This window comes from Hemitrygon akajei, chromosome 18 (assembly GCF_048418815.1).
Source record: "Hemitrygon akajei chromosome 18, sHemAka1.3, whole genome shotgun sequence".
Lineage (NCBI taxonomy): Eukaryota > Metazoa > Chordata > Chondrichthyes > Myliobatiformes > Dasyatidae > Hemitrygon > Hemitrygon akajei.
The window spans coordinates 15,797,657-15,823,005 of NC_133141.1; the positions used below are offsets into that span (position 1 = coordinate 15,797,657).

General features: G+C 41.4%; 2 protein-coding genes across 3 annotated transcripts in view; one reads left to right on the top strand and one right to left on the bottom strand.

Annotated features, from left to right (window-relative positions):
* Positions 1 to 25,349, top strand: part of ccdc65 (coiled-coil domain containing 65) — a 62,347-nt gene that overhangs the window by 2,956 nt on the left and 34,042 nt on the right. The window contains exon 1 of one of the 2 annotated variants that reach the window (XM_073070951.1): positions 20,781 to 20,999. The exons of the other annotated variant lie outside the window; for it this stretch is intronic. The gene's annotated coding sequence lies outside the window, so the exon portion shown is untranslated. Of the gene's footprint in view, positions 1 to 20,780; positions 21,000 to 25,349 lie in introns of those variants that run through there. 2 annotated transcript variants of the gene reach the window in all.
* The window catches only part of fkbp11 (FKBP prolyl isomerase 11), a 91,669-nt gene continuing 73,622 nt past the window's right edge, over positions 7,303 to 25,349 (bottom strand). Inside the window, exons 8-9 of the transcript XR_012102011.1 lie at positions 11,144 to 11,268; positions 7,303 to 7,555 (exon numbers count right to left, since the gene is read on the bottom strand). The gene's annotated coding sequence lies outside the window, so the exon portion shown is untranslated. The remainder of the gene's footprint in view (positions 7,556 to 11,143; positions 11,269 to 25,349) is intronic.

Consider the following 25,349-nt stretch of genomic DNA (forward strand, 5'->3'; position numbering starts at 1 on the left):
GGGACTATCAGTTGGCATGAGTTGGGCTGAAAGGCCTGTATCTATGACCTGTAACAAGAAACTTGATTCTCTTTCCACAGATGCTATTTGACTTTTTGGGTTTACTTCGAGATACAGCACAGTAACAGGCCCTTCTGGCCCAATGAGACTGCACTACCCAATTACACCCATGTGACCAATTAACCTACTGATCCATATGTCTTTGAAATGTGGGGGGAAATCAGAGCACCTGGAGGAAATGATTGACAATGGCTGAAGTTTGCACCTTCTGGATGACTCCCACGTACCGTAGATGACTGAGAAGACTTTCCTACTTCCTCTAGGCGCATACTGCTGTCAATTCTGCAGCAACATGTTGAAGGGAAAAACAATTGCAGACAACAAGAAATTATCTATCCTAAAGCTGTGCCCTCTTGTCCTAGACTCTCCCACCATGGGAAACATCCTTTCCACATCTACTCTGTCTAGGCCTTTTAACATTCAAAAGGTTTCAATGAGATCCCCTCTCATCCTACGAGGGGTGATTGATAAGTTTGTGGCCTAAGGTAGGAGTCAATTTTAGCAAACCTAGCACATTTATTATTCAACATAGTCCCCTCCTACATGTACACACTTAGTCCAGCAGTCGTGGAGCATCCAGATCCCTTCTTTGAAGAAGTGGTCCACAGCAGGGGTGATTGATAAGTTTGTGGCCGAAGGTAGAAGGAGATAAGTTAATAACTTCAAACTTTCTGCATTTTCACTCAGAGTTGAACTGCACGTGCATGTAACGAGAGCGCCTTGGACCTCCAGGTAGTCCACAGCAGGGGTGATTGATAAGTTCGTGGCCTAGGTAGAATAGGATGAGTTATACAGCTCTCGTTACATGCACGTGCAGTTCAACTCTTTGAGTGATAATGCAGAAAGATTGAAGTTAATAACTCATCTCCTTCTACCTTAGGCCACATACTTATCAATCACCCCATGCTGTGGACCATTTCTGGCGGTCCAAGACGCCGACTTCTACAGAGAAGGGATCTGTATGCTCCTCGACCGCTGGACTAAGTGTGTAAATGTAGGAAAAATAAATGTGCTAGGGTTTCTAAAATTGACTACTTCTACCTTAGGCCACGAAGTTATCAATCACCCCTTGTTTAGATCACTGGCCTTCATCAGTCAGGGCGTTGAGTGCAGGAGTTGGAACGTTATGTTGCAGTTGTACAAATCATTGGTGAGGATGCATTTGAGGTATTGTGTATGATTTTGATCACCTTGTTATAGCAAAGATGTGGTTAAACTGGAAAGAGTGCAAAATAGATCTATGAGGATGTTCCCTGGCTAATAGGGAGAGATTGGTCAGGCTAGGAACGAAGGAGAATGAACCTTATAGAAATGTTTAAAATTATGAGATGCATAGATAAGGTGGATGGTAACAGTCTTTTCCACGGAGTAGGGAGTCCAAAATTAGCAACGTAGATTGAGGGTGAGTAGGGAAAGATTTTAAAAGGGACTTGAGGGGCAACTTCTTTCCCGTCACACATAGGGTGGTGAGTATATAGAAAGAGATGCCAGAGGAAGTGGTTGAGGTAGGTACAATAGTATCATTTAAGATGCACTTGGGTAGGTACATGAGTGGTGAAGCTTAGAGGGATATGGGCTGAACACAGGAAATAGGGAACTGGATAGGTGGTCACTGTGATCAGTATGGACTGGTTGGGCCAAGTGGCCTGTAACTCTGCTGTACTTCTCTTGATGACCAGAGCCCCAAGTCTGCGAATCTCTGCAAGTCTGCTGGGAAAGTTGAAGGCCTAGCGACTGCGAATCTGAGTCCGCTGGAGGTTGCCTGCCCTGGGGTTGGAGGACAATATGTGTGCATTTGGGAGAAGGGAGCAGGGTTAATTTTGTTGCTTGTTGTGTTCTGTGTTGTTCTACTGAGCATTGTGGGCAAGCAATGTTGGCACCAGAGTGTGAGGCAGCACTTGCGGGCTGCCCCCATATCCTTGGGCACGTTGGTTGTTAACACAAATGATGCATTTCACTGTATGTTTTGATCTACATGTGATAAATAAATTTGAATCTGAATCTATGACTCTGAAAGCAGCAGAGACTTCTCTCTCGTCCCAAATAATGTTTATCCCTCACTAAAACATACTTCTGTATTCATTGCTATCTGGAATGTTGCTTCTCCCTTTTCTACTGACAACTGCTACTTCAAAAAGGCCTCTAGTGGCTGGGCTGTAAAGCCCTCCATGAAACTCTCCAGAGTGTCTCTGCATTGTCGCTATGCGTTTTTAATTCGACATGCTGAATTACAGGCCAGCTGAATACGGGCCCTTGCAGGCTCCTCATTTGTATTGAGCAGGTAGGTTTCAGAGCTGAAGAACCATCACAGGAATTAATCATCAAACTGTTCTAAGCAATGGCAAGGATTTTTATGAAGCTGTGAAGAGTGCTATAGAAATGCAAATCTTTATAGAAGTGTCAATTATTTCAGACAAGCTCCAGATAAGGTATCATCACAGATATTATAAATAGCAATATTAATTTATCAAGACTAGAAACTTCAGAACATCCAGCAGCCATTCCTGCCCTTGTGATAGTCAAGTCTCTGTAATAGCACAGCATTGTAGCTCCAAGTACTAATCCTTGCTCCAAGTACATCACCCTTGTCCTTGATCATTTTGGCAGGAAAATAAACATATTTCAACCCATCCAGCTGTCTTCATTAATGCCCTACCTGCTGCCTATCACAGTTTCTCTACACACTGCATCTACATTTACACTAACTGCTCCATCATCTGCCCGATCACTCTCAGCCTCCTATCTGGTTCCTGTCTGAAAGGAGCTGCACTCAGATGCTTTTCTCATAGATGTAGCAATCAGGGACACAGGAGTTCTCCCATCACGCAAGGGAGGCACACCACTGCCCTGGCATCCATTCTTGCTGCTATAATTAAAAAAGAAAGGGTAACATGACAGAAACCTCAACCTATCTTCTGCCTCTTCTCATCGAAGTCTTGAGCTCAAGCATCTGTTCCACACTCTTAACCCCCTCACTTCTTAAACCTCTGCTTAAATCTCAGTTCTTTTATTGGCCAAAGTAAGACTCACATGCAGTGAGACTTGCTCTTTTCAACAGTTCCTGCTCTCGCACAGATCTCGCTCTCGTGACTCCAAAGTTGCTCCTGATTCCAGCATCTGCAGAATCTCTTGTCCAGTCCTAATGGAGGGTCCCAACCCAAAACATTGACTGCACAGATGCTGCCTGACCTGCTGAGTTCCACCAGCATTTTGTGTTTGTTGCTCCAGATTTCTAGCATCTGCAGATTTTCTCTTGTATCCCCATTCCGTACTTATTCCCCTGTAATCTATTCTCTCGCACGTACACCATGAACTCCCCACTGATCCTCCTACTCACCTACAATGGGAACAATTTACAGTGGCAAATTAACCCACCAGCCTAAGTATATGCTTGAGATGTTGGGTGAAACCAGAGCCGGTTTCACAGGGAGAATGTGCAAATTCCACACAGACGTCATCCAAGTTTGGGTTTGAACCAGGCTTTGTAGGTTTAAGTTTTCACCTGATGTGCAGGTCAGGGCTCTTTTGGAAGTTAATGAAACAGGAAGTAAAAGCGGCTCAAACTTACTCTTGTTTGGTGTACTGTGCTGTCAAATGGTTACTTTCTATCATTTCTTACACTGAGACAATTGGCTAAATCTTATCTGGTAGGTCAAAGATGATTCTCCTCCAGCAGCCCTTGTGCACCAGTAATCCCTACTGACAGATTGTCTGTGCCAGCATCCCATTTATGTAACTGCAAACTGCAATAATGAATAATTAACCACATTGCAGCAGAGTTTTAAAGTGAATACCTTCAACAGCAAGCGCAGGTGGATGTTAAAAGTTTCATTAGTCCATTTCACTCATATAAACATATATATTAAATAATGTTTATTTGTTTATATGTTATACCTGTATATAATTTATGGAGTCATAGAGTACTACAGTGCAGAAACAGGCCCTTCAGCTATCTAGTCTCTTCCAAACTATTAATCTGCCTAACCCCATTGACTGGCACTCAGACCATAGCCCTCCCATCCATGTACTTATCTGAATTTCTCTTAAATGTTGAAATCGAGCTTGCATCCACCACAAGCTGGCAGCTCGTTCCACACTCACCTCCCTGAGTGAAGAAATTCCCCCTCAGATTCTGTTTAAATATGTCACCTTTCACCCTTAACTTCTAGCTTCACCCAACCTCAGTGGAAAAAGCCTGCTTACACTTGCCCTATCTATACCCCTCATAATTTTATATACCTCTGTCAAATCTCCCCTCATTCTCCTATGCTCCAGGAAATAAAGTCCTAACCTATTCAACCTTTCCCTGTAACTCAGTTTCTCAAGTCCTGTCCTGGCAACATTCTTGTAAATTTTCTCTGCACTACTGTTTTAACCTTCTTGATATCTTTTCTGTAGGTAGATGACCAGAACTGGACACAATACTCCAAACTCATACAATTTCAACTTAACATCCCATCTCCTGTACTCAATACTTTGATTTATGAAGGGCAATGTGCCAAAAGCTCTCTTTATGACCCTAAGTGGATGGTCTGGTGCAGGTTGATGGGGTTAGGCAGATTAATAGTTCAGAAGAGACTAGATAGCTGAAGGGCCTGTTTTGGCACTGTGATGCCACTTTCAAGGAACTATGGATCTGTATTCCGAGATCCCTCGGTTCTTCCACATTCCTCAGTGTCCTACCACTCACTGTGTATGTCCTACCCTGGTTTGTTCTCCCAAAGTGCAGCACTGCACACGTCTGCATTAAATTCCATTTGCCAGTTTTCAGCCCATTTTTTCCTGCTGCAAGCTTTGATGGCCTTACTCGCTGCCTACTATGCCTCCAATCTTGGTATCATCCACAAATTTGCTGATTCACTTTATTATCCAAATCATTGATATAGATAACAAACAACAAAGGACCCAGCAGCACACTACTAGTCACAGGCCTCCAGTCAGAGAGGCAACCATCTACTACCACTCTCTGGTTCTTCCACAAAGCCAGTTATCTACTGCATCCTGAAAGCCAAGTGACTGAACCTTCTTTATCGACCTCCCACGTGGGACATTGTTAGATGCTTCACTACATCCATTGCTTTGCCTTCAACAACTTTCCTGGTAACTTCCTCCAAAAACTCTAAGGTTGGTTAGACATGACCTACCGTGCACAAAGCCATGTTAACTATCCCTAATCAGTCTTGTATATCCGGTCCCTTAGAACACCTTCCAGTAACTTTCCCACTACTGATGTCAGGTTCACTGACCTATAATTTCCCAGCTTAGTCTTGGAGCCTTTCTTAAACAAAAGAACAACGTTAGTTATCATCCAATCCTTTGGCATCTCACCCGTGGATAAGGATGTTTTAAGTATCTCTGCTCGGGCCTCTTCAGTTTCTGCACTTGCCCCTCGCAAGGTCTGAGGGAACATTTTGTCAGGCCCTGGGGATTTATCTAGCCTAATTGCCTCAAGACAGCAAACACCTCCTCTTTAATCTGTATAAAGTCCATGACCTCACTACTGTGTTGCCTCAGTTCTATGGTCTCCGTGTCCATCTCCCAAGTAAACAGAGATGCAAAAGTGCATTTAAGATCTCACCCATCTGTTTTGGCTCTTGTTTTGGCTCCATGCACAGATGACCAGTCTGATCTTCAAAATGACTAATTTTGTACCTTGTTGTCCTTTTGCTCTTAATATAGAAGTCATTGGGATTCTACTTCACCTTGTCTGCTCGAGCAACCTCATCCATTCTTTTAGCCCTCCTGATTTCCCTCTTTAGTGTTCTCTTATATTCCTCAACTACCATTAATTTTTTTATATATATATATATATATAATGTGTGTGTGTTTAAAATAATGTTCCTGCCATCACTTAGAACATTTTGATTAATAACTCCCATGATGGTTTTTCAGTATAGCCTTAACTCTTACTTACAAACGTTTGTACTTACTGCCCCTTACGCTGCTGACGTTTAGGGCAGCAGTGAAGGTCCTCCATCTCTGGTGGTGTTCAGGGTTTCCTTCATTGTATCAGTAACTCAGTTTTCACTAATGTCAGTCATGTAACTCCTGAGTGGAGACACAGGAATACCATGCACTCAGGTATAGAATTCTTCATTGCTGTTTCCGTAACAATTTTTTCTTTTATCTATCAGGGTTGTTAGCCCTGAGCTGAACCCCCAAACTTGAAGGACCAGTGGATCACTCTTAGTCTGGCCTCCATCCTTTGACCTGGTTGGCGAGGGTAACCCTACCAAGAGCCAAAGCATAAAGCCCTGACTCCGGCCAACATAACTCTTCGGGTCATTGAGGCACACAAGCCTCCAAACCCTACAATGAGGTTGTGGTCTCTTAGAGGAGCCTTAACTCTGAAACAGTACATATAAGGAACCCATGAAGGGCTATATTCTGTTATTAATCAGCTAGTCTTTTTAACTTATAATTCAGCATTAACATGACTAATGAGAAATTCATAGCTATGATGCTAAGTTATCCTGGAATACCCTGTGAAAGGTTTCGATCACTGGAAATTAGGCAGCTTGATATTAAAGGTGGTGGAGACTGAACAACATCAGGGTATTTCCTGAGAGTATTAGCTAATTTCTCTTCTAGTTTGTGACTGTGATCATCTAGGACAAAGGATGGCATGCATCCATCCTCAGCCTCCAGTTGGTTCACTGGTCCACTGCTGATCATCTGGGCTGGGTGATCTAACCCGGCTTTAATTTGTACGGATGTGCCGGTGGTAACACAGGGAATAAGTTACTACACCAAGAAACAGTTTCGGGCTGCAATTCTGGAAGAAATTATTTCAAACCCCAGCATGGCAGCATGGTATTTTACATCTGGTTTCTTTCAATCAATCTGGAATTAAGAAGTAGATGTCAGTAATGGCTCACTAATATAGAGAAAGAAATCTGTCAGCCTTGTCTGGATATTGTGTAACTGCAGACTCGTGGTTAAAGGGCAAGTTGGGGTGTCAATAAATGTTGGCAGCCAGTGACTTCCACATCTCACATGCTAATTTTCCTGGATTATTGAGGTGTTGCTGATCTGGGAGCCAGCAGGAGGTTCAACGAGTATGGGGGAAATGGCATGAATGATATGAGTCATAACGCTTTGGAGGCCACAAATTTAGATGGAATAGAGAAAAAGAAGCATTTTAAAAAGAAGTAATTTCTCAGAAGAGTTTACAAGGGCTAGAGGCTGAATTAAATTTCCAATGAGTAAATCAGCTCTCTGAATATCACCTTTATTTAACTATTCACAAAGACAATTATAATTATCACATATTAAATTTATTTCTAGGGACACAGTATTTGGAGGAGTTTAAGTGACGAATGTATTTTAACTTCTAAATCAAGTTTAGCCAATGCGACAAGAACTCTAACTGTAATCAGGTGACTGAGGTGTCTAGTTCTGTCATTTCTTCTTTCCAAAACGCTGTGGTGGAATGATATTCCATCCCCGGGAGTGTATTCGAGCCTCAGAGGTTCTCTGAACTTCACGCCCAAACCTGAATAAAAGACATTTCAAGACAAACGATCAATTTAAGAACAAGAATGAAATGATCACTATAAAAGCATTTTAACCTGAGTGACACCATCAAATAGCAGTAATCACCATCTTAACAAAAGCACACTCTTATACTTCTCTAACAGTGTAAATTCTCCCATTTTACTTGACAGGAATATCATCATAAAAAAATTATGCTGAGCTACATAAAGCAATGTAAAAACATTTCAGTCAAAGATGTGAACTGTAAGATACAACTATAAAGAGAAAGAGAGGGGAGATGTTTAGGGAGGGAATCCAGGCAGCTGAAGGCACCATCGCAAGTGGTGGAGTGGCGAAACTCGGGAAGGTCAAGAGGCTAGAATAACAGTCCTATCTCTGGCTCTTTCCACAGTTTCCTTTTATTTTCATTTTTCTCATTAAATACAAGACCACTCAGTCCATTCACTCTGTGCTGAAGGTCTTAGCACCAGCAATTGTTTATTGTACCAGATGAAAGGAGGATGTGCGTTTCCAACTAAGGCCTTCAGTGAATGTAGTTAAATGTAATGTGTGACTTGTTATCACATTTTCCCACTTATTCACACCAGCATGCTTTTGACTATGTAGTTGCTTGGCGTGGGTCTGATTTTTAGCACCTCCAGGAAATCTTCAAGGAGTGATGCTTCAAAAAGGCAGTGTCCATCATGAATGCCCTGTTCTTGCTGTTTCTGTCAGGAAGGAGGTACAGAAGCCTGAAGGCACACATTCAGTGATTTAGTACCAGCTTCTTCCCCTCTGCTATCTGATTTCTTAATGGACATTGAACCCATGAACACTACCTCACTACCTTTTTATTTCTATTTTTGCACTACTTATTTAATTTAGCTATTTAATTATATATATTTATTGTAATTCACAGTTTATGTTTCTTATATTTATCATGTATTGCATTGTACTGCTACTGCAAAGTTAACAAATTTCATGACATATGCCAGTGATATTAAATCTGATTCTGATTAATTTTTTTGCTGTCATTGACCAGTTTGAAAGTTCAAAGTACATGTATGTCACCACTGTGATTCATTTTCTTGTGGGCATTTATAGTAAATATAAAGAAACATATTAGAATCAATGAAAAACTGCCAAATACAAATTTATGCAAATACAAAAAATGATAAACAAATAAGTAATAAATATTGAGAACATGAATTGTAGAGTCCTTGAAAGTGAGTCCAGAGGTTGTGGGATCAGTTCAGTGTTGGGGTGACTAAAGTCCTCTATTAAGGTCCACAAGAAAGGAATCCATAATAACTCTTTGACCTCCACATCTTCTCTGTGCTGGGACCTCTGCTGTTTGTGATGTATATAAATGACTTGGATGAAAATGCAGATGAGTAGGTTAGTAAGTTTGCAGATAATACGAAGATTGGTGGTGGTGTGGATAGTGTAGAAGACTGGCAAAGAATACTATGGGACGTAGATCAGTTACAGATATGGGCAGAGAAATGGCAGATGGAGTTTAACGTGACCTAATGCGGAGAGTTGCTCTTTGGTATGTCAAATGTAAGGAGACAGTGCACTGTTAATTGCAAGACCCTTAACAGTGTTGCTGAGCAGAGGGACCTTGGGGTCCAAGTTCGTAGTTCCATGGATGTGGCTACACAGGTTGATAAGATGATTAAGAAGGGCGTATGGCATGCTTGCCTTTATTAGTCGAGCAATGAGTTTAAAAGTCAGGAAGTTATGTTGCAGCTTTACAAAACTCTAGTTAGGCTGTATCTGGAGTATTGCACACAGTTCTGGTCGCCCCATTATAAGAAGGATGTCGAGGCTTTGGGGAGGGTGCAGAAGAGGTTTACCAGGATGCTGCCTGGTTCAGAGGGCGTGTGCTATCATGAGAGTTTGAACAAACTTGGGTTGTTTTCTCTGGAGTGGCGGAGGCTGAGCAGAGATCTGATAGAGGTTTATAAGATTGTGAGAGGCATAGATAGAGTGGACAGGCAATATCTTTATCCAAGGGTTGAAGTGTCTAATACTAGAGGGCATGCATTTAAGGTGAGATTAGGTCATTTCAAAGGAGATATGAGGGGCAATTTTTTTTTTTACACAGAGAGTGGTGGGTGCCTGGGCTTGTGGTAATGGCAGATACATTAGGTAGAGATGTTCAGATGGGTACATAAATAGAAGTATATGGACATTGTGTAGGCATAAGGGATTAATTTAGTTGGCCATTTGATTACTAATTTTTGTTGGTTTAACACTACATTGTGGGCTGAAGAGCCTATTCCTGTGTTCTATGTTCTAAAGACATTGATCAGATTGGCATCTGCCCAGCCCATGGACACAGGCAGTGAGTGTTGTTTGTTTGTGATTGTAAATCCAGTAGAGCTCAGCCTAATCTTGTCTGTTTCTGATTCTCACACATTACTTTTTAGCTTAGACTTGAAAGGTGGGGGTGGATGTCATTTTTTAGTTGTTATCTATCACAATTTCCCACCCATCCCTACACCCTAAGGTCATTTTGGAGGACAATTAAGGGTCACATTGGTGGGTTTGGAATCACACACAGGCAGGAACAAATTAAGATGGCAGACTGCCTTTCGTGAACACTTAAAGCTGATGTGCAGATGAACTTGCATGGAACAATACAGTACAGGAACAGGCCCTTCAGCCCACTATGCCTGGCCTGACCATGATACCAATTTAAACTAATCCCATCTGCCTGCACATGGTCCATTCTCTTCATTCTCTTCCTGTTCATGCATTTGTCTAACAGCCTCTTAAATTTTTGCTGTTGTCTCTCCCTACACAACTTCCTCTGGAAGTACTTTGTAGGCACCTACCACTGTGTAAATGGAAAAACTTGCCTCATAAGTCTCTTTAAATTCCCACCCTCTCACTTTAAAGTTATGGTTCCCTAGTGTTTGACATTTCTGCCCTGAGACTTTGACTATCTACCCTCTCTCTGCCTCCTCTATCAAGTTTCCCCTCAGCTTCCAGTATTCCAGACAAAAAAAAACAATGTAAGTTTATCCAAACTATTCTTATCACTAATAATCTGTAATCCAGGCAACATCCTTGTAAAAATCTACTGCACCCTCTCAAAACCCTCCAAAGCTTTCTTGTAATCAGGTGTGACTAGAGCTGCACACAGTACTCCAAATGTGCCTTAACTGAAGTTTTATACAACTTCTTGTGCAGGGTGGTGAATCTGTGGACGCTTTTCACTCAAGGATTGTGGAGGCTGGATCACTGAGGTACTTAAATTTTCAGAAGTTAAGGGAATTGAGGGCTATGAGGGATTGGCACAGGGGAAATGAGGCCTGGGGCAGATCATGATAATGATTGATTGGCATAGCTTGAAGGGGCCGAGTGGCCTATTTCTCATGGATTTTTACGTCATGACCATCAGTTCTATTTAATTATTTGAATTTTTCAATTTGCCATCTGGTCCTGCCCTCCAGGAACTTACTATCTACCGTATCTTCATTATTTACCTTCCCCAAAGCAGATCCATATACTGTAAAGAGTAATGTTTTGGAGAGATGGATAACAGAAGCCATGTACTTGCTTTGAACAAACCACATAGACAATAGTGTAAACCTACCTTTGGGGCTGGAATACAAAGGAAGGGTTTCTTCCAGTTTTTTCTGGGACATGGATTATGGAGTTCACCAGTGAGCTCAGAATGTGATCACTGCCCAGCCTCTTCACAGTATACATGTCCCCATCCTGCAAACAGTCAGATTTGAGCAATTAGTCAGCCTCTCAGAGCAGAGAAATATACTCCTTGCCTCCAATTACTCCTCACTCAACAGTGATGCTCAGCTCTGTGGTTAAATTGTTTGCTGGATAACAAACACCCAGGGGGCAACAGGCTGGAAGAAGATTGTCAAGTTTTAGATGGCCAATTCTCTCTGACCTCTCCACTTCAAACATCTGGGTCTGTGGATTTCAAAGTGTCAAGAAAAATGAGCTAGAAGTCCTGTGGAATAAACCTCGGCACAAGCGAATAGGGAAAAGAAACATTTAACCCACAAAATGTTGGAAATTGCATATAACACAACATCCATGGAGTGGGAAACAAATCAGAGACTTTTCTTCAATTAATAATTATAACAAACCAATAAAGTTGCAAAAAGAAATTGGAAGACTATTTTTTAGGTTCCCGATGGAATGCATTTCTGTCGGACGTGTTGCCAAGTTACCATAACCCATAGGCATTTGTAAAAACTAAAGCAAAATCCCACATATGCTGGGAATCTGAAATTAAAACAGAACACTAGGAACGCTCCACAAGTCAAACAGAGAGAGAAACAGTTAACATCTTAAGGCAGAACTGATGAACTAAAAACAGAAATTACTGCAAATACTTAGGCTAGATTGCGATGGCTTTCGTTCCCCACAGATACTGATTGTTTCCAGTGCTTTTTTACTTCTAATTTCAGACTTCAAGCAGCTGTAATTTATTTGCTTTTTCTAAAGTTAAAATGATCTCTGAATCTTTACAGTATTTTCAGCTTTATTGGACAGATTTTAAAAAAACTTCAGAAGAACAGTAGAGTTCTTACCAATGCAGTATGAGCTCTTGCAGGGAAACTGACCTCATGATCTGCCTGATAGATTGACTTGAGATCTCCCTCTTGAGTGCATGTTGCCATTCCTAGGTAGCTCACAAATGAGCAAAAGACAAGAAGGAATAGTTTGCTGTCCATTGCTGAGGGTGGTCAGAGGAAGCAGAAAGCAGCAGTGATAGTGGCTCCAAATGCACAAACATCTCCACCCTGCCTTTTTAAACCATTTCCTTGAATTCTGCAGAGGGAAACACGTATGACTGAAGTGGGGGGTTGGGGAATGGGAAGGATGGATAATAAAAGGTGTGTTTAACACAGCAAAGCTTCTTTAAGTATTAAGAAGAATGATTTAAAAGCCATAATGGGTTATGTCACTGCAAATTTGCAATCATTAAGTGATTAAAAAGAATAATTGGTGCATGGGGAGTACTGTTAGGCTTGTAGGGCACATCTGAGTCACTTTTCCAAATGGCACAGAATTCATTTGGTATGCCATTATCAGAATAAATCTCAAAGTAATCCCCAAGGCTGAAGGAAGCAACTACTGTCACCGATTAAAAGTAAATAATAAAACTCTGATAGATTTTTCTTTAAATCAATAACTCTGAGTTATTCATTGTATTAAGCTACAGAATAAAACGAGTACTTTTAGAGCTTCCAGATATTAATCTGCAAATTACTTTGAATGCCTGATATTCAAAAAGTTCACACCCCTTTCACTTTTATATCTGCTGGCAGGAGGGGTTGGGTTGTGGTGAAGTTGGAGGGAAGGAGGAGGAAGGAAAACTCCTTTGCAAACTTTTCCTTTCCTTCAAGGAGACGAGGCTTTCACAGTCTCACAGTAGGAGACCATTCAACCTGGTATGGGAGCTGTACTTCCCTCAGAGACTGGTGCGGACAGCTCAGTGCATCTGTAAATGTGAACTTCCCACTATTCCGAACATTTACAGAGACACGTGTGTAAAAAGCACCCGAAGGGTCATTGGGGACCCGGGTCACCCCAAACACAAACTGTTCCAGCTGCTACCATTCCAGGAAACGGTATTGCAGCATAAAAGCCAGACGATCAGACTGATTAATTCACGCTGATACAATTGTATTTCTGTGCTAAATAATTGTTTGCCTGTCCCCTAATACTTCCACCTTGGATCTATGGCAACTGGATATCAACCTCTTTGCTTGGGGAAGTAGGTCCATGCTGTTTATCTGCTCTCCATTAAGTATCCTTTCACTCCCCTTTGTTCCAAAGAGTACCACTTCCAGATCTATTATGCTCAAGATGCATTCAAGACAACAACACTGTATGAGATGTTCATTCCAGTCCCTAGAGCATTCTTCTGGACAGAAGGAGCAGGGGAAAGGACTGGCGTGTTTGCTCTCTAAGGAGCTGGTGTAGAGTAAACATGAGGAGGAGTCTTTTTTTGTATGTCATAACAATTTGGTGGTGCTAGTGTCACCAGACTCAAGTATAACCCTTTGCTGTGAACTATGGGAGAGGGGCTGCTGCCCCATTGCCATTTCCATCTCTAGCCATAAAACACAAGGTGAGGAGTCACACTCAGCCCAATGAAACCACTGATTATAAACAAAAGTTGAATTTGCTGACCCTTCATTCTGAAAGATCATATGAAAGAAAGATCCAAATCAAGCTGATTATCTTTCTGGTACCTTAGCTGGTGAAAACCCTGGCCTTTAACAAAGAGCTTGCAGTGAGCAGATTTTACAATTACTCTGTCTCCTTCCCATGAAACTGCAAGAGGTGAATTACCTTCCCTTTCACCTCCCTTCTCACCATTCAGGGAGCAAAAGTCCTTCCAGGTGAAACACTTGCACATCTAGTGCTCCGCATTCTATGTTCACAGCGTTATCTCCCCTGCACTGGAGAAACCAAATGCAGATAGGGTGATGGCTTTGCAGAGGCTGTGTGTTCAATCCACCCGAGCTTTCTGCTGCCTGCCACTGTAATTCTGTTCCAGTGGATCCCAATACAAGCTTGAGCACCTCATCGTCCGCCTGGGCATGTCTGCTTTTCTTAATAATGAATTCAAAAATTAACTGACTTTTCTGTTTGTGTCAGGTAAGTAACTGTCACTGCAACATTAATTTTCAGCATTATATGTAGAAAAATATAAAATAGGAGCAAGAGTAGGCCATTCAGCCCTTTATTGCTGTTTCACTAATGAGTATGATCAGGTCTCTTAGTACCACTACCCTGTTTTCTCCCCATTTGCCTTGGTGCCTTTTGTATCTAGAAATATTATCTTCCTCCTTAAATATATTCAACCACTTGGACTCTACAACCCTGCATGGCAGTGAATTCACAGGCATGTGAAGTGAAAAAAAATTCATTTTATTTCAGTCCTAAATGTCATAACTTGTGTCTCTTCCTTCTGGATGCATCCAGCCTCTTGAACCCCATTAGAACTTTGCTCATTTCAGTGAGATCCCCTCTTATTCTATACCCTGGTGAACAATCAACCAAATCCCTCCAGTCCCACCATCCCAGGAATCAGTCTGGTAAACTTTTAATGCACTCTCTTGATGGTAAATATATTCTTTCTTAGGTATGAACACAAAAATTGCACACAAATATTAGTAAATTAGTGTCATAGAAAACCACAGCACAGAAACAGGTCCTTCGGCTCATGTCAAACCATTTAAACTGCCTCGTCCCATAGCCCTCCATACCCATCCCATCCATGTACCTATCCGGGCTTCCCTTAAACATTGAAATCAAAATCACACCCACCACTTGTGCTGGCAGCTCGTTCCACACTCTCACCACCCTCTGAGAGAAGAAGTTTCCCTTCATGTTCCCCTAAAACATTTCACCTTTCACCCTTAACCCATGACCTCTTGTAGTCCCACCCAGCCTCAGTGGAAAAAGCCTGCTTGCATTTACCCCATCTAAACCCCTCATAATTTTTGTATAACTATCAGATCTCCTCTCAATTTTTTAAGTTTCAAGGTATAAAGTCCTAACCTATTCAATCTTTACTTATTATTCAAGTCCTCTAGTTCCGGCAACATCCTTGTAAATTTTCTCTGCACTCTTTTAACCTTATTTACATAATTCATGTAGGTTGGAGCTCAAAACTGGACACAATACTCTCAAATTAGGCCTCACTAACGTCTTATACAACTTCAACATAACATCCCATCTCCTGAATTCAATACATTGATTTATTTAGGCCAATGTGCCAAAAGCTTTTTTTATGACCCTATCTACCTGTGACACCACTTCCAATGAGTTATGGACCTGTATTCCAAGATCCCTTTGTTCTACCACACTCCTCAGTGCCCTGCCATTCACTGTGTAAGACCTACCCTAGTTAATCCTTCCGAAGTGCAGCACCTCGCAATTATCGACATTAAATTTCACTCTGCCATTTTCAGCCCATTTTTCCAGCTGGTCCAGATCCCACTGCAAGCTGATCGTCTTCCTCACTGTCCACTATACCCCCAATCTTGCTGCCATCCACAAATTTGCTGGATCCAATTAACCACATTATCATCCAGCTCATTGATATAGATGACAAACAACAACAGACCCAAAATAAACACAAAGTACACTGCAGATGCTGTGGTCAAATCAACATGTACAAACAAGCTGGATGAACTCAGCAGGTCAGGCAGCATCCGTTGACTGCTCATTTCACTGGATGCTGCCCGACCTGCTGAGTTCATTTAACGAGAGACCCAGCACTGATCCCTGTGGCACACCACTAGTCATAGGTCTCCAGTTAGAGAGACAACCATCTGCTATCACTCTGGCTTTTCCCACAAAGCAAATATCTAATCCAATTTACTACCTCATCTTGAATGCTGAGCGACTGAACCTTCTCGATCAACCTCCCATGCGGGTCCTTGTCAAATGTTTAGCTAAAATCCATTTAGACAACATCCACTTTCCTGGTAATTAAAACTTGGAAGTTTGGTTAGACACAACATACCGTGCCTGAAGCTATGCTGACCATCCCTAATCACTCCATGTCTATCCAAATACTTACATATCCAGTCCCTTAGATATAGGGACTTATCTACTACTGATGTCAGGCTCACCAGCCTATAATTTCCTGGTTTATATTCAGAGCCTTTTTTTAAAACAATGGAACAGCATTGGCTATCCTTTAATCCTTCCATACCTCACCTGTCACTCAGGATGATCTAAATATCTCTGCTTGGGCCCTTGCAATTTCTGCACTTGCCTCCCACAGGGACAAGGGAACACCTTGTCAGGCCCTGGGGATTTATCCACCCTAATTTACCTCAAGACAGCAAACATTTTCTCCTCTGTAATCTGTGTAGGGTCCATGATCTCGCTGATGTTTTGCCTCACTTCTACAGACTCCGTGTCCATCTCCTGAGTAAACACAGATACAAAATATCCATTTAAGGTCTCTTCCCCATCTCTTTTGGCTTCATGCATGGATTACCCTTCTGATCTTTCGGAGGACCAACTTTGTCCCTTACAATCTTTTTGCTCTTATCTGTAGAATCCCTTGGGATTCTCCTTCATCTTGTCTGTTAGAGCAACCGCATGTCTTTCTTTAGCCCTCCTGATTTCTTTCTTAAATGCTCTCTTGCATTTCTTATACTCCTCAAGTATCTCATGTGTTCCTACCTGCCTGTACCTGCTATGCACCTTAACCAGGGCCTCAATATCTCTTGAAAACCAAGGTTCCCTACACTTGTTACCTTTACCTTTTATTCTGACAAGCACATAGAAGCTTTGTACTCTCAAAATTTTCACTTTTGAAGGCCTCCCGCTTACCAAGTACACCTTTGCCTGAAAAGAGACTGGCCAGATCCTTTCTGAAACCTTCAAAATTGGCCTTTCTCCAGTTTAGAATCTCAACTCAAGGACCAGACCCATCTTTTTCCATACAGTACTTACTTTGAAACTAATGGCATTATGATCACTAGATGCAAAGTGTTTCCCTACAGAAACTTCTGTCACCTGCCCTGTCTCATTCCCTAATAGTAGATTAAGTATTTCACACTCCCTCATTGGGATTTCTATGTACTGATTAAGGAAACTTTCCTGAGCACGTTTGACAAACTCTATCCCATCTAGTCTTTTTACAGTATGGGATTCCCAGAAAATATGTAGAAAGTTAAAATCACCTACTATCACAACCTTATGTTTCTTGCAACAGTCTGTGATCTCTCTTAAAATTTGTTCCTCTATCTCCCACGGTCTACTGGGTGGTCCATAATATAGCCCCATTAAAATGGTCATACCTTTCTTATTTCTGAGTTCCACCCATAACACCTCACTAGATGAGTTATCTAGTCTGTCCTAAGCACTGTTGTAACATTTTCCCTGACTAGTAACGTCAGCCCTCCTCCTTTAATCCCTTCCGGTCTATCACATCTAAAGCAGGTTCGGTATTGTCAATTAAAGTAAAATTGGATAGGTATATGGACAGGAAAGGAATGGAGGGTTATGGGCTGAGTGTGGGCCAGTGGGACTAGGTGAGTGTAAGCGTCGGCACGGACTAGAAGGGCCGAGATGGTCTGTTTCTGTGCTGTAATTGTTATATGGTTATATGGAACAGTGAAATATTGATCTTCCAGTCCTGCCCCTCCTGCAACCAAATCTTGCTGAAGACCATTTACAAAACATTCAACAATACTTACAGTACAATACTCCTTGCATTGAAATGTACATAACTTACAACATTAATCCCACCATGCTCAACCTTTTGATTCCTGACTTTGTCTGAGGTCTTAACAACATCTGTCTCCACAACCTCTCCAATATCTGTTCTGGCACTCTGGTACCCATCCCCCTGCAACTCTAGTTAAACTCACGAGGATATTAGTCCCTCTCCAGTTCAGGTGCAAACTGTCTCTTCTGTACAGGTCCCACCTTCCCTGGAAGGAAGCCCAATGATCCAAATATATGAAGCCCTCCCTCCTACACAAAATCCTAGCAACATGTTAAACTGTATAATCTTCCTATTCTGACCTCACTAGTATGTGACATGCGTAGCAATCCTGAGATTGCAACCATGGAGGTCCTGCCCTTTAACTTAGTACCTAACTCCCTGAACTCACTTTGCAGAACCTCATTACTATTATTGTCATGTCTACTGAGAAGCTTTTGTTTGTGTGCCATGCAGGCAAATCATTCCATACACAAGTACATTAAGGTAGTAAAAAGAAAAACAGAATGCAAAAAATATTACAGTTACAGAGAAAGTGTGGTGCAGGTAATCAAACGAAGCGCAAGGGCCATGACAAGGTAGACTGGAAGATCAGGGAGATGGTGCAGCTCCAGTGAATCTCAAGATTCACAATCCAAGACAATTTAGCTTGATAGTATTGTCAGTGATCCATCCTATCTGTCCAACAATCTCTTTGACCCCCTACCATCAGGCAGGAGGTCCCGTAGCATCAGGCCAAGGACTGTTAGGGTGGAAAACAGCATCTTCCCCCAGGTTGTGGGACTACTGAACTCTCTGCCACCACCCAGGCCTCATCACTTATGAAGCACCAGTAGTGTTATGCTGTTTACTTTTTAAACTAGTGTTGTAAATGCACTTTATGCAAAATGTCAATCTGCTAGAATATATTTTAATTATTTGTTAATTTACTAGTGGCAATAGTTACCTTATATGTTGTGTGTAAGTTATATGTACTGTGTTGTGCGCCCTGGTCTGGAGGAATGTTGTTTTGTTTGGCGATATACATGTGTAGGGTTGAATGACAATAAACTTGAACTTGAACAATGTATTAATTGCCCCAAATATTGTATTCATTTACTCCACCATGTGTCCACAGTGACTGCAGTGTGCGCCATCCACAAAATGAACTGCAGTAACTCACCCAGCACCTCTCAAATCTATGATCTCTATCACCAAGAAGGATAAGGGTTTCAGGTACATGGATACACTACCTCCAAGTCACAGACCATAATGTATTGCCAGTCCTTTATGAAAACAGAGTCATAAACTCTTGAGTCCTCTACTCAACAGCAATGTGGGAGCAGCTTCACCAGAAGAACAGCAGTGGTTCAAAAGGTGGCTTACCCACCTCCCCCCTTCTGAAGAACAATTTAGGGATGGGCAATAAATGCTGGGTTTACCAGTGGTTCCCCATGTCCTGTGGATAAGAGAAACCATCCTGAACAAAATAAAGTTTGCATTCAGAAATCATAAATGTGACATAACTGTCCCAGAACAAATCAATTCAACTGAGCGTGACAGGGCATCTCATCCCACACTGAAAAAGCAAAACAAATTTAGTCTCTGAATTGTAGAGTACTGCATTGTACATTATGAGGTCAGAAATGAAGACAGTTTTGTGATATTTTCTGAGGTTCAAGCAGCTAATCAGATTGCTATTGCTTAGAGAAATCTCTGATGTTGCTCTCCAAGGATTGGAGGATTTATTTCAGAACCTGCTCAGTTGATTGCAGGGATAAAATGTACCATAACGCAGGCATTTTCAAAATTGAAATGTTTGCAAAGGTGTGATCTGTTAGCAAGTTGTTAATAATTCTTAACTAGCCTACCATCACCAGTTCCACATTCCTAAAAAAGTGTAAAAAATAAAGATGGAAATTTAACAATGCAGAATAATCACTTCTTAGTGACATTTTAGTTGTTACTGGCATAATGCATGAGTTCCATTTCCACCTGCAAAATTGAGCAATTTCAATTTTGTTTAATTGAATAAGTCAGGAATTTAAAAAATAACATACATGAAGAACATCGATCCAATCTCAGTTACCAACAGTAATGTGACTACTAGATCTGATTAGCCCAATCATTTTCATTCCAGCTGACTTTCACATGCAGCCAAATTGGAAATGCATCCTGCAGAAAACACAAGACCCCCATCCAAATACTGTAAGTGAGCTCATTGACCTTGTCCAATATGGTGAATACTGTATTTCCATATGTATATGTTTCCTGACAGGCATCCAAGGAACATCCAATTAATGGCATTGAACACCAAACTCATAGGTTATTAGGCCCACCTGCATGTAGATTAGTGTCAAGAATATTTCCTGCAGCACAGTTGGTGAGACTATTTATTTTGACTCAAAGGTCAATCATTTTCCATTGAAAAAAATCATGATTTTTGCAATCCCCAAGTAATGGAGTTGTACTTAACAGAAGTAGAATTTAGTTTCTTTTGTGCCACAGCATTAATGGCTTTGTAAATTTTAATTGAAACCCTGTGGTAACAGCTCCATGTTAGCAGCAATACAGTTTCTGGTGATATTATTTTGCCCAGTATACAATACAAACTTATTAGTCCTGATGAAGGGTCCTGGCCCCAAACCCTGACTGTTCATTCTCCTCCACAGAGGCTGCCTGATTTCCTGAGCTCCTATAGCATTTTGTGTATGTGTTCCAGTATCTGCAGAGTCTCTTGTTTTTATTATTTGCTGCTTTATTATCACACCTGAATATAAATTAAAACAAAATATTTTAATGCCCTTCAGTCTGTGATGAGTTTATTTTCTCATTCTTATTTTACTAATCCAAATAACTTAACTTTTTGAACAAAACATTGAAATGATCTTATCTGGTATTATTTAAAGATATACAGTAGTTTTTCTTTCATCCGACGTGATTCAGGAGTTCATAAACCTAATTAAAATATATGTGTCCTTCCGACCTGAGTGCGTCGCTCTCCACAAGGGCAGGGTGGTTCTCCATGGAAGACGCTCTTGCCAACACTCCTTGTTGCCCGTTGCTATGTTATTGTTAGGGCGGTTGCTAGATTACCGCACGAGACTGGGGGAGAGAGAAAGAAGGACAAAGCAGGGGCTACGAAAGGAACGAAGGAGGAAAAGAGGCGAAGAAGGGCGAGGTATCGACCGGCGGCTCCCTATAAAGTACAGGCGACCCCTGGGATCTATCCTACGCAGTAAGGCAGATCTACATTCCTTTAGCACTTTTCACTTCCCTCTCAATATTTCGTAGCTAGCAAGGTGTCTGGATGTTATCCCTTTTGTAACGCTGTGTACACAACAGGAGCCAACTGGTGGTGGTGAAACCCTGTCGAGAGATAAGCCCTAATCCCAGGGCACTTCTGTTCTCCAATCACCTGGAAACAGTCACAATTTCATTTAAAGGCAACACGAATGAATCTGCAGATGCTGGAAATAAATAAAAACACAAAATGCTGGCAGAACTCAGCAGGCCAGACAGCATTTCTGGAAGGAGGTAGTGACGATGTTTCGGGCCGAAACCAAATGAATAGTCAGAATGAACAGGCCAGGACCCTTCATCAGGATTAATAAGTTTGTATTGTATACTGGGCAAAATAATATCACCAGAAACTGTATTGCTGCTAACATGGAGCTGTTACCACAGGGTTTCAATTAAAATTTACAAAGCCATTAATGCTGTGGCACAAAAGAAACTAAATTCTACTTCTGTTAAGTACAACTCCATTACTTGGGGATTGCAAAAATCATGATTTTTTTCAATGGAAAATGATTGACCTTTGAGTCAAAATAAATAGTCTCACCAACTGTGCTGCAGGAAATATTCTTGACACTAATCTAATCTCCTGATGAAGGGTTTTATAGACAATAGACAATAGGTGCAGAAGTAGACCATTCAGCTCTTCGAGCCTGCACCACCATTCTGAGATCATGGCTGATCATCTACTATCAATACCCGGTTCCTGCCTTGTCCCCATATCCCTTGATTCCCCTATCCATAAGATACCTATCTAGCTCCTTCTTGAAAGCATCCAGAGAATTGGCCTCCACTGCCTTCCGAGGTAGTGCATTCCAGACCCCCACAACTCTGTGGGAGAAGAAGTTTTTCCTTAACTCTGTCCTAAATGACCTACCCCTTATTCTCAAACCATGCCCTCTGGTACTGGACTCTCCCAGCATCTGGAACATATTTCCTGCCTCTATCTTGTCCAATCCCTTAATAATCTTATATGTTTCAATCAGATCCCCTCTCAATCTCCTTAATTCCAGCATGTACAAACCCAGTCTCTCTAACCTCTCTGCGTAAGACAGTCCAGACATCCCAGGAATTAACCTTGTGAATCTACGCTGCACTTCCTCTACAGCCAGGATGTCCTTCCTTAACCCTGGAGACCAAAACTGTACAAAACGTCGTCACTACCTCCTCCCATAGATGCTGTCTGGCCTGCTGAGTTCTGCCAGCATTTTGTGTTTTTAACAATTTCATTTAAACTGGTTTTTGAAACTAAAGATTTTGTTCGTTTTGCACATTGTGATTCGGTTTTCACCTGAGTCGGAACATTTGCTCCAATGTTGCACCTCCGCTGTTTTTGGTGCTGTTGTTTCAGAACATTGTGGGCATGCTATGTTGGTGCCGGAATGTGGGGCAGGATACTTGCAGGCTGCCCCTAGCACATTAGGTGTGTTGATTTGTTAGCACAAATGATGCATTTCACTATCTGTTTCGATGTAACATGTAATAAATAAATCTGAATTTGATAGTGTTGGCTCTGGGATATTTCACGCTCACCTAGGAAGGGAAAGGTAAAATGAGGTGTTGTGTGGAGAAGGGTGATAAATCCATACTATTATCATGTAGGCCAGTTATTTGGCATATCTCCCCATATTCTGCAGAGTAATGGGACACATCAGAGATTTCTGAGGATTGTTACACCAACACCAGACCAGACACGTTGACATTATCAGATCAGCAATTGCTTCAGTTGTGGAGTACTGACATCTACAGGAAGACCAGAGACTGGCAGGGTGATCTTAGATGAGATTGCCTAGGTCGGAGAGCCCTGAAGCCCCACTCTTCACTTTGCTGATTAACTGGTGAGAATCTATCAAAATTAGCATCACTAGGTTCTTCACCCTGAAAGGTGTTCAGAAACAAGGTAATTCTCAGAAAGCAGATTGGAACATAGGGCATTGATCATTACATCCCACCATGTTGATAAAGATTAGCATTATTTGTCACATGTACATTGAAAAATTGAAACACATTGAAATGTGACATTTGCATCAACAATCAACACAGTCCAAGGATTGGGCTGGGGGCAGGCCACAAGTGCGGCCACGCTTCCAGCATCAACATAGCAACTTACTATCTCTAACCCTACCCGTACATCTTTGGAATGTGGGAGGAAACCAGAGTACTTGGAGGAAACCCACATGGTCAACGGAGAGAACATACAGACACCTTACGGACAGCAGCAGGAATTGAACCCCAATTGGTGATCACTGCCACTATAAAGCATTGTGCTAACTGTTACGCTACCATGACACCCTTTACATTACGGTACCGTGCACACAGAATCTGTTCCTTTTGTGGTCAAAAGAGGTTGATGTCAAGGAGGCGTCCTAAGAGGTAGAGAACCAGCAAGCTGGATGAGATGTTCTTGCACTTCTTCCAAAAGGTTCACAGAGAGAGCTTTATAATGAGCAACCCCGAAGAAGAGGATGGTTCAACAATCTCTTCACAGTCAGACATATTAAGGGTGTGGGAATATGAGCTGGACAATACAATTTCAAAGTGACTGACAGTATTGTCTCCCAGAATCTTAGCAGGCAGGAGAGTCTGGACCAACCAGTAACTCTGAATGAGCTGACAAGTTCCCTTCAGGCAAATAAAGCTCCCAGAAGCGATGGCTTGCTGGCTGAGTTGTACTTGGCCGTGTGGAGCAGGATTAGTGCAGACCAGATGGAGTCTACGACAATATGCTTCCAATTGGTATTTCTGATTGTCAGAATCTATGAAGAAATACATCATTACCCACATTAAAAACAAAAAAAAGCAAGATAAGCTCAGAAAGTGGTGATCCACCTCACTGCCAACCATGTCAAATCCCTGGATTTGGTGATTCACCTAGATTAAAGGAGATGGAATATCAAATATCACATGTACAGAATGGATATGCTCCCCAAAATGGGGTTAGGGAAGAGAATCACAATTGGAAAAGACCGCTCAACATTGACATAAATAGCAGAGTCCTCATCAAAGTAAACAAGGTGTTTCCTTATCAAATCTGGAATTAGGCAAGGCCTAATGTGTATTGCCAGATTAGTCCCATCAGAAAGCATGTAGGAAGGGTGATTGTCTCAGTCTTTCACTTGGATCTATTGTCGATCCACAGAATTATAAGCATATGTCACAGTTTGATTTGTCCTTGGGAGCTGGAGTCAATTATTGTGAAAGTTCTTTGGAGCTGGTACAATCATTCCTTTTTTCCCTTCATCATCAAGTCTAGATACTTGGAGGTGCTAGGAATATGGTTTGGATGAGCTGGGGAATTTACCAAGAAGTGGATGGAGTATAGAGACAAGCTGAAGCAGAAACATGGATTGTCACAACAGTGCTTCATTTTGATATGGGAAAGAAACGGGTCATCAAGTGCCAAGTGTTCTCAGCATTGCTCTATGTGGTACAGGTGCAGCTTATAGTCCTTATCTGCCCTGTAGAAGTCACTAAGTCACTTCCCATCCTATCTGTAGATCTACAATGACCATAGCACGCAATGTACAAATCTCCAAGAAAGTGGTGAAAATTATGTTTAATATGAGCTTCACCCTGATGTCCACATTTGTGTGTGGGGTGGGTTACCCAAATACCAAAGGTCACTGTGGTGAGTTCTAATGCCCTTGAGTGAAATTTGCAAGCTAATTTTACTTAGATTGGTCTACATGTATCTCCAGTCCCTACTTTGTACATGAATTTTAATGCTTCCAGGACATCTGTGGCTGGGCAGTATTTCCCATTTACCTAGAGTATAAAGCAATGTTCTGCTATATATCCAAAGTCACAAAAACAACAGTAAATCTATCTTTGATAGAATTCTATCAACCTTCCCTAGAGCAAGGAAGTCGCAAAAAAAATTCTCTTTCTTTTCAAATCTTTTTATTGGTTTTCGAACAAAACAAAATAACAATAGAAATACAGAGAGATTGGGAATTCAGAGTTAATAGAACAGTATATACAAGTAACAACTATTAGTTACACAAATGTGCCAAATCTCCCAAACTCATCCTGTATTTATAATGAAAAGAAAAAAACCCAAATTAAAAAAATATATATAAAAAAGCAACTAACTAACTTGAAAATAAACTGAGAGAAAAAAAACAACTGGGCTATTATATTACAACAGTTATGAACAGTAGTGTCAATAATTCCGCTCCTCTATCCAAATAATTAAAGGTAGTAAAAGAGGTTTGGGAAAGGTCAATTTAGCTCATATGAAAGTGTTGAATAAATGGTTTCCAGGCTTCAAATTTAATCGAAGGGTCAAAAA